The sequence below is a fragment of the Lycorma delicatula genome, chromosome 10, assembly GCF_047948215.1.
Source record: "Lycorma delicatula isolate Av1 chromosome 10, ASM4794821v1, whole genome shotgun sequence".
NCBI lineage: Eukaryota > Metazoa > Arthropoda > Insecta > Hemiptera > Fulgoridae > Lycorma > Lycorma delicatula.
This window is the reverse complement of record NC_134464.1, coordinates 38,521,374-38,532,436: the sequence shown is the minus strand read 5'-3', so window position 1 is coordinate 38,532,436 and position 11,063 is coordinate 38,521,374.

The window sequence follows — 11,063 nt, the reverse complement described above, 5'->3', positions numbered from 1 at the left end:
AATTGGTTATCCGGCTTTACTTAATGTATACACAACCAACGAATTACTCTACGGCTGGAATTGTACGTTATTTTTGGTCCCCGGGCCGGATTTGAACCATTTAATTAATTAATGCAAATAATTTTTAGAATCAATCAAAACCGTCTTCTTCCACAATAAATTTTCTGTTTTTTTTTTTTATTATAAATATTTAGATTCAATAAAGCTTAAAAATTTCTCTACTATGAGTATTTTTTTATATTTTTTGTGATAGGGCCTCCTACACACAAACCCACTGAATGTTTAAGTAAAATATACGTTACTAAGGTACTACAATAACAATCTAAAATTTATGAATTGTTTTTTATTTATTTTATAAGTAAATTTCATTAGGCGTTTTTTTGCAATTAAAAAATGTTACACTACTAACCCGTGATTGTAAAAGAAAATTTACAATAACTAATAATTCAATAATAACAATAAAAAAATATATGTATGAAAAAAAAAACAAGTTATTAGTGAAGTAAAATTTTATGTACTTTTAAAAATGTGTATATGTAATTTAATAGGCATTATTACATAATAGATTTGGTGTAACATCTGATTATTTAATATTAATTAAAAATTATAATTTAGAATCATATAATTTTTTTTGATTTTCTAGTTTAATTTTATTTAATTATTCTGGAATTTCTGTTTAATTTTATCCACATTAAAATTAACTGCAGAGTGACTGAAAAAAAGATCGATGCGTACATAATCGATCTTTAATAAATTGAAAAAAATTATTATCTTTTAGTTCATACTGATATTGTCGGACAATATTCTCCGTAAGTCGGAGTTGATCATCATTTTGTTTATTTGTTTTTTTGTTGCCAATTATTTAATCAATCTGATATAGTTGCTTTGGTTTAGTACTGTTATAACATCTAGCTGTGTACCTCCTTTTTTGATTGCAATCGACTGAACCAAAAAAGTCCAAAATCAATTTATTTTTGACTTTTTCTTAACTGCAGTAATAAGCCCTCATTGAGAGCCTTTCAACAAAATATATATCATTAGTGATACTTATTTTCATTAGTTCCTGAGTTATAGCCAAATAGAATTTTAATTAATGAAATATTTCGATATTAGGGGAAGGCACGTCGATTCGAATCAGACTTCATCTCCTTTTTTTTTATTTAAATGTATTGATTTATTAATAACTATTGACCTCTCAATGTAAAAGAAATTTACAATGAATAATAATTCAATAATTAAAAAAACATGAAAAAATATCAGAACTTAATGAAATAAAATTTTATGTACTATTCATTTAAAAAAAAAAGTGATATTTAATAGAAGTACAAGAAAGTCATGTGTTGCCCACATCAGACTTTTAAACATAAAATATCACATTTTTTCAGCTCTTAACTCTAATAATTAAATAAGATTTTGTAATTCTTAAATTAAATTTCTTGACGTAAATCGTGTGTACTGTTGAACTTTTCAACCCATCCTAATAGTCTTACATCATCTCAGGTAAAGAAATTGACAAATTCTTTTGTCCTGCGATTAGATAAATGCACTTAAAGCATACAATCTAATTTCTGACGTACATACTTCTCCTGTGATCGTAACAGGCGAATGCACGTATCAGTTTCTGTTGCCATATAGGATTTGCAGGCGATAAACGAAACGATGAAGCCGCTAAGAAGACTTTTACATAGCCGACCTTCATGAAGCGAATGACCTGTTCTGATTAAATGTATTTCGTAAGAAGTCGGTCGAGGATAGGTGACAGGATTTATTGGGTTACCGTTGTAGATAAGTTTCATAATATTTTTATGATATTGTATTTCAGCGGAAGTAGTCAGAAGAGATAAAAGTTGTGAAAAAATAGTTCCTTTGCCGATTACGTTCAGGTCAAGAAACGTTAACATACCGACTCCATGTAAAAAAAGAGCCTTTTTTTATTGTAAATATATTGACGGTAATGTTTTTTTTTTTCATCGATATACTATGCAATTTATTTCTGAGCTCTGAATTTTAGCATCCGTTTAGCTTTCAAAATTTCGTTTGCGAGAAATCTTTTTAACTGTTATATTAATTACTTGCATTGCTTTAAATGCATTCAACTTTACAAAGGGAGGAGTAATTAATGTATTTGCTTCATATTTTTTATTCTGTATTTTTTTATTTCTGTTCTTCGTGGCTTTTCCTGAAATTTTGTTAACGGCATTCATATTTTAACTAAGTGTGACATTTTGTTCCTTTTGTTTATTAGACTGTAATTAATTTGTCGATAAAACAAAATGGATAAATTGTTAATGGAAGACGTTTTCCAATTATTTAATTTTTCCCAAAACTTCAAAACATTTATAGAAGATAAAAAAGATCAAATTAATGAATAACTAATTAAAAGCTGTTATTACTTTTCCGGCTAATTTAGCTGGGAAGGTGTGATTGGAAAGTTTAAAGATTGAGCTTGTAATTTCAAAACGGTAGTTTTTACAGTTTATTGTGATGGATCCTTTTCTGACTGAACACACCAACTCCAACGGTGTTTCTACTTTAAGAAGCATTCCTGGAAATTTTCTTTTTTAAGGTCGTTAAGAACTCTCGCCGTAATTTCCTGAATGTCTTCAATTGAATCAAATCGGTTCCCTTTCAGAAAATATTTCAATTTAGGAAACAGGTAGAAGTCGGAAGGAGAAAATCAGGGGAATAGGGACGTTGCTAAAGAACAGGAATTTGGTTAAAAATTCAGCGATTGAGAACGCAGGTGCATTGTCGTGGTGGAGGACCGTATTCTTGTCTCTGGCGAAACAAGAAGTCTTTTTCTTGAAGGCCTGCGTGCAGACCTTTTTTTCTTTTCTGGAAGAAGGCCTGCAAGTGCAGGCCTTTTCTTTCGTACGTTTTCGGGCAAACCTGAAGGATACTTTTATAGTACTTCTGGATTACTGTCTGTCCCCTTGGGACAAAATCGTGATGCACGATACCTGTAGAATCGAAGAAAACCTTCAAAATTGTCTTCACATTCGACCGAATTTGTCATTTTTTCAATCGTGGCAAAGTTGGACCCTTCCACTGCGACGATTATGCCTTTCTTTCTGGGTCATACCCATAAACCCATGATTCGTAGCCTTTAACATTTTTAACAAATCTGGATCACTTTCAGCCCGATTAATTAGTTCTTGGAAACTTTATGTCGGTGTTATTTCTACTGGTCTGACGACAATTTCGGAATGAACTTCGCGGAAACTCGGCGTATTTTTAAATCTTCAGTTAAAATTGAATGAACTTTAAGGAACAGTTCATCAGTCCTCTCCCTATTTGTAAGTCTTCGGTTAGAGATACCAAATCGCGAACTTTCATAAGGTTTTCGTTGATTTTTGAAATGGAAGGCCGGCCGGACCTGCGGTCATCTCGACTGATTTATGACCATCTTTGAATCTAGTGAACCAGATAAAAACATTTAAAGGGCTCAGACAATTACGCCCGAAAGCTGTTTTTTAAAAGTTCATAAGTCTCCGAAGCTGATGTCCCGGTTTTCAAACAAAATGTGACACAAACCAAAATACCATGTAGTATCAAAAGTCTTTACTAAAATTTTAAGAAAAATAATGTAAAAAAAGGGTAAAGAAAGTCAAGCAATATAAGAAAAAAAATCTTAAATTTCCATTATAAAAGTAAAATTAAGCTAAAAAGTGTTAAATACAGAGAAAATGAAATGTTTAAGCACACAGTGTTGGACTGCAAAAGCATTTAATTTAAAAATAATATTATAAAATATCAAAAGAAAGATTACATTGAAACAAATAGTAAGGATCAGCAAACAAATAAAAAACAATAATGAATTTATTCGTAACAAAAGAAAATATATGTTAAAATAGACAATTCATTTTTAGGATCACAACTTGGTCTCTTTCTCACATTACATTTCGTTTATTAATAGTATAATTATTTAAAGTCCCTTTTCTTTCCATTAGCAATTTTTAACAAAAAAAAAACATTTCTAGGATTCCCAGTTTTGTTGTACAACTCTCCTCATAATCACAGTTGATAGTTACAAACTGATATTAATCTGATGAGGAGTAATAATTGTAATTTATTACGGGATAATCAAATTATCATTCTTTCTTCAGTATTTCTTAATTATTTAAAGGTCAACTGGTTACTATAAAATGCACTGCTTTGAGATTTCTTGAAGCTTGTCACTAGAAGCTACTCATTCCTTACCACATGGATATAACACAAACAATTTTTACACATTTGTTTCATTATATTAGTCTTATTCACCGCCCACTGCAACAGTGTTTTTAATAAACAACTTTTTCTTTTTACCATATTCGCTTAGAAAAAGCTGGAAGTAGGAGAAGGATGACAAGACTAAATAAACATTTATTGGACCTATCCGGTTATCTATGAAAAAATGAAATTTGTTAATATAAATTTTTATATTCCACTTCTTATCTTTGTTATTAGTAGTGTGTCATAGTTATAATATAATTTTTGAATAAATAATGTAACAAATATTTAATTCAATAAACCTTTTCTGTCTGCACATGTTAACAAATATACATAATTTTTATTTATCGTTAGTAATTTATCCTCTTGTTTCACTGCATCGCTATCTCAATACCATTTGATAGTTTATTAGTGTATGTATGTAACGGGTCCAAGTTGAATTTTATTTGGTCACCACGCTACCCCCTCCATACCTAGCCCCATCATGGACTTCACTGGAGGTCATCTTCAAAACCTTGGCAAAAGGCATCTCTCAGCCTTGTTTTGCCTCAGTCAGGATCCTACCGATGCCTACGAATGATACGTGTGATTCCCATCAATGTACTATTATCATTAAGAACTCTCAAGAAAAAACAAAACACATCTAAACTAAGTCTCAAACAAGACTGAATAACAAAAATAAGGAAGTGAAACCCACTACCTATCCAAACGGTAAGGAGATGAGTTCAACACGCAATAATAAAGAATACGAGAACAACAAGAAACATAAACAGAAAATGGGAAAGCCCACGTCGGCACCCTAGATCCTCTCAGTAATCCTTTCTTTTTCCAAGTAATTGGAAAAAGTTCCTACTAAGACCATTCGGCCTGGTTTCACCAATTAACACACAAATCTAACACTGACTCGATAATATCGAACTGACAAATAAGGACTTCAGGTAAATCACACATACAGTGTTATTTAAAGTATGAGAATGGCTTCATATTTCAAAACTGAAGGATACTGGTGTTCTTTGGCATTTGGGTTTCAATTAACCACACATCTCAGGAATGGTCGACCTGAGACTGTACAAGACTACACTTCATTACTCCTCCAAGACTACATATCATCCTCTAAGTAATACCTTACGATGGTTCCAGAGATAAAACAGAAAAAGAGAGAAAATCTTTGTTTTCAATTGCAACTAAACTCATGTTTTAAATTAACTATTTTTAGCTTTATTTCTTTTACACAAACAATTTTGATAAAAAAACACAGAATTTATTTTATTAACATCACACCTTAAAAAGTTAAAAATTAATACTAAAGCCCAAACAACATGGCTGCACTTATGTTTGACAAGATATGGTATGATCTGAATGGAAAAGAGGTCACTCGATTGAAAAACCAGGGTGTAAAAACAACTTATCGTTACGAGCTAGTGAAAAGTACGTATTAAGCAATTCCAGGGTGCTGTTTGGTGTTGATACAATTTCACAAGATCATGAAAATGAACAGTTTTATATTGATGTGCCCCTGGGAATGTTGATGAAATTTGCAGAATCTCTCAGAGTGGTCATGAAGTGCGAAACAATAACTGGTATCAATAAGAGCGATTGGCGATGCTAATGTAACAGTGACGACTGAAAAACAACCATGGGTCCAAACTGATAATAACAAAAATCCCTTGGGACGTACCGTACCTGCGCCCAACGCTTACAGAAACAATGGAATTAAAAAATATTATTAAATTGAGTAAGAAGTTATCTACCGGGTTTCTGCAATTGGGATACGTTCAAATGGTCGAATGTGATGCAGACGAATAGTAATAAGTGGACCGTACAAAAACATTGCAAGAAAACAAACTGCTTCGGATGATACTAGTGTTCCACACAGCCAGAAAGATGCCACTAAGGAAGTAGCCAAGTTCAATCACTACAATTTGAAGAATATCCTCAATTTGGATTATAATTAATGGGCAATTCACAGTTTAGAGATGACGGCAGCAAGATGTATAGAATGTTAAAAAATCTTATTACGGTATGCATTGTCCACAGCCTGCTTACACTTTCTCCAAATTCTTGAAGGACATTCCACTTTTTGTGGTCAATTGCTCGCATCAGTACAAGTCTGTGAAATCTTGTCTGGTGAACTAGAAAATGCACTTTGAGACCAACAATAACATTCCTGCAAACACTACTGGGTATCGCATTGTCATTTATAAGTCATTGGTAAAATAGACATCCCTGACTGGAGATGTGAATACAATGAATTAAAATATATATTGATATGTACAGTGTACATTACTTCTTTTTTTTTTGTTTCTGTGATCACAGTTGTGTTGTAAATGGTCTTAACACTTTGGCTACCATGTGTAGCAAATCTGGACATACTGAACTTTTCTACAGACCCATATGTTAAATTTCTGGACACACTACCTAGTAATGTTTGTAGCAGTTGTGGTCAATACTGGCCACGTTTATGTGCAATTCAAATGACTAATTCATTCAAGCGGGATGTGGGACGAAAAATATCACCTTGGGTTTGGGTTATGTTGATAACTCTGTCAACATGTTATTATTGAAATACCAGTTCATTGGAGCGAGTTTATAATAATAATAATTATAGAAAAATAAATTACTATATAATAATAATAATAGAAAAAGGAAAGGTGTATCAAAATCTGACCTGGAGAAATTCAAAAAGGGAGAAATGATCACATTACAAAACAATAAAAAAGTCATAGTTAGCAAATGAAGGGATAAATGTGAAATGCTTCTTCTTACAACCAAATCTGTACCAGAAATGGTTACAGTCACAAATACACGTGGTCTTAAAGTACAAAAGCCATTTACTACTGTTGTCAATTATAATTCAAGCTAAACATTTATCGACCTTTCCAGCCGATGTGCTTCCTATAGTTACCACACTGAAGAGGTATAAAATGGTACAGGAAAACTGCATTTTGAATTATTGTTAAATGTGTGTTTAAAAACAGGAAAGAAAATCAGTATTACAGGTTTTAGAGAGAAACTTGGTGTTGCATTATACACTAACAAAGAAATTCCAAAAAAAATTGTAACTTAACATATGTTCGTGGAAGGTAAACGTAGTAGATGCACAATGTCACCAGAAATTTACCAGTCAATATAGTAAAGAATATGCTGTTATAATTCAAATTATGTTACCACCTGTTGTTCTGAAAAAAGGTACATGTGTTCAAACTGTTTTTCATTAATTGTAAAGTTATGTTAAAAAAATAAACTTTCATATATAACTTGTTATGAACAATTTCTTTTTCATAATTATCTTGTTTTATTATTTTTTGTCATAAAAAATTGAAATTTATCTTCTGCTACTATTGTTAATGTGAACTTAAAATTTAAGCCTATGCACAGTTTATTTGTTTCTCTGTATTTAGTGTAATTATTTATGATTTGTGTATGTGAAAAATATAATAAATTTGTGAAATCTACTATTTTATAGCATAATTTCTATTAATTTCAGCTCAATATTATTTGGACTAAATTTTCAGGTCACCAAATCAGGCTATTTTATACATAATTGCAGTTTTTTCAACACTGCTTCATAATTTTCAACTTTCATATAAGTTAAAGATCATGTGTCCACATGGCTCCTATCAAACATGAAAATGTGATTTTCTGTTTGTGTAGCCTACGTGTACAAAAAATGGACACAATAGATATTCAATCAATCTTTTGTTATATTGTTGCCAAAACTTCATAAAACCATATATTAAAGATTCTAAATATCACAATTTTATTACTATTAGGTCATATTTATAAAAAAAGCCATTTGGGTTGGAGGGAAGTTTTAATAAATTATCTGGTAAGCCAAAGGTTAAAAGATGGTTTCGTTGTGAATATAATGTAACACATACCATAACAATACAATGTAGAAAAGATTGTTTTAACTGTAATAAAACATACACCATAACAATACAATATGGCAAGTAATGTCTGTGGTATTAATGTGCAATATTAATCTGTTGCCACCTACCATAAAACTTTCCAATTTGATCTTTTAACTTTTATTACAGTGTACATAACACCACCACACCCATCATAAAACGTTTCAATTTGATTTCTTGCTTCTGTCACAGTGCCAATAACACCACCCACCATAAAACATTGCAATTCACTCTTTCGCTTCACGCAGCATTTACATGCACCGCGTTATAAAATTGTCACGGGATCACTGATTCCTAATATGTGCAAATATTAATTCCCATTACAGGGTTTGCAAATGCTCTTCAGATAAATATCCAAAAACCATTATTGGACTTTTTTGGATATTTATCTGATTGATTTTTTAAAGGGTGCGATGGTGTACAATGCGGCAGCTCAACCAACATAGCCACTACTACTGCATGTGCAACGTGACTGGCTGCACCTGCCTCTGGTAACTTGACTAAAAACATAAACGCAATTAAAAATGAGAAACAAAGTACAATAACCTCCTGGTGGTGTTTGTCAGGTAATGCTAAGAACTGAGCGAAATACATTTTTACCCAGGTAACTATTTATAAGTAATATTTTTAAGATGGAGGTCGACTGTTTTGAAACCTATATTCTTAGATCACCCAAAGTTTCTGGTCCTGTACTGACCAAACCGCTGGCCTGAAGAAATTATAATACATTAATATTTTTTATGCAATGAACAGGCTTTAATTTCTATTTATCATTATTATTCTCACAAGCAGGAGTTTAATGAACACAGCAGGATCCAAGGGGCAGAGGCTTCTGGCTAGTCGGGAAGGAAAAGCAGTGACAGGCTAAACATCTGACTGTAACAGGAAATGAGCAAAATCGTGATGATGATGCTCTATTTTTTTGGGCTAGAAAATATTCTTCAGAAATATACTTAAATACCATTTTTGAGGTTTTTTAATTTCCATTTTTTAAGAGGTGTGATGGGCGTTTGGCATGGTGGCTCAATCAGCACAGCCACTGGCTCTGTTTTTGTCTCTGCAATGTGACTGGCTTACCTGCCTCCAGTAATTGACTAAAAAACATAAAATTAAAAAAAATTAACTGCAACCGGAAACACAAGAAACCATATAGCGTGGGCAAAACCACAACAAGGGAACGCTAGTATATACATGTGTATATACTATATACAAGTAATATATATATATATAAAATGCAATAAAATCTTCCCCATCCCACGTAAATTAAATTTCATCAGACATCAGATATGATGGTTTACTGATACTGCACATTTACAGATAAAATTAATCAATAGAGTACCACTACAATTGTATGCATTCGTCACAAGTTGTAATGTATATAATGCATGATGTGGTAAAAATCTCTCCACCTAAGTATGTATTGTAACAAGACCAATATAACAGATTCCTTCTAATTAAAAAGAAAGTATGAGAAAATAATAATGAAAGATATCCAGAAGGGAACTATAAATGACCCTTTTCAAGGCTAGCAGGTCCGCTTAACAATCTGATCTTTGTAATACTGTCAATGGCACACCCCCAACAGCTGTTCTTTGACAAAAAAGATTACTGCATGGGAATAGGAATTCTTGGGAAAATGCAAGGGCACAGATGATGAGAATTCTCACGCTTGAACAGGGTGAACCCTATTCAAGTGAGATAAAGCAAGTTAAGAGTCAGCATTAAGCAAGTGCTGCGAGGCCATGTTCAACGCGATTGTGAGATGGCATTATAAGTCAGCGTGAAGAACAAAGAGTGAAGTGTACGTCACAAGCATTCCAGAGTGGAAAGTTGTTCAGTCAGTTACTGATAGACAATAATGAAAGTGACAGTATTAAATTAATTCATAAAATGTAGAGTACTTTTATTGTAAACAGCAAGGATAGTAATATTTGCAGAGAATGAACTTTAGATTTTTCTAACACTATGTTGTTGTTAATGCAATATTAGCAGTTGTTAAAATGTCTCTAATCAGTTGGACTGTATTCTGGCTTTTATGATTTAACTACTTTAAACAAATCCTGTTATTATTTGAAATACTATTTTGTATGAAATCTATTTACTATTATTATTATAATTATCATTATTACTGTTTGTTGCTTATTATTATTTATTTATCTTATTTTCTATGTTCTTAAACTAATAAATTGTATTAATAGAAACATTTGTGCTTTTTAGTCTCTCAATAACCTGGTCGAGCTGCGAACATGTGACAATATTTTATATTACATTGTCCAACAAATTTCTTTATGAAATGTTTGCTAGACGATGAATTAGCTGTAGAAACTGCTTATCATTGTCATGTTCGAAAATGTTGCTTCTCATCACATGGATGTTTTGTCTTCAAAATTTACAGAGGTTTACAGAGGCAGAGGTGTTGTGAAAAAACCTATAGCTTTAGCAGAGGTAAGGCTGTTGGATTTGATGGAATAATAATGGTGGAGCTCCTTATTTAACAAAATGCTATTTGTGGACTATTTTCCAACTTGTTGGAAAAAGGGAATAGTTACTCTGTTGTTTAAGGGTGGCGGCAAGGATCCCACTGTTAGTTCCTCATATCAGGCTATTACGTTACTGGTAAGGTCTTCAAGAAGATACTACATCTGCATAATAATTAGAGGTTAACATCGCAATGGTTATTAATGATGGATCAGTATATCTTTCATCCTAGTAAGAGGATGGAAGATGCTATTTTACAAGTTTTAAGCATTGTTAAGAACAGTAGTTATGGGTATGTCTTAGAAAGATTGAGAATAATGGATTTCAATTGTGGAAGGATGGGTGAGATGAGACGGCTCATGGGAATTAGATGCATGGTCTTTTCCCTTGTGTGAGGAGTCTGCAGGGCGCCTCTTGAGTGTTTACTAACAAGTATATAACTCAGTTTTTTCGGACCATGGTGCT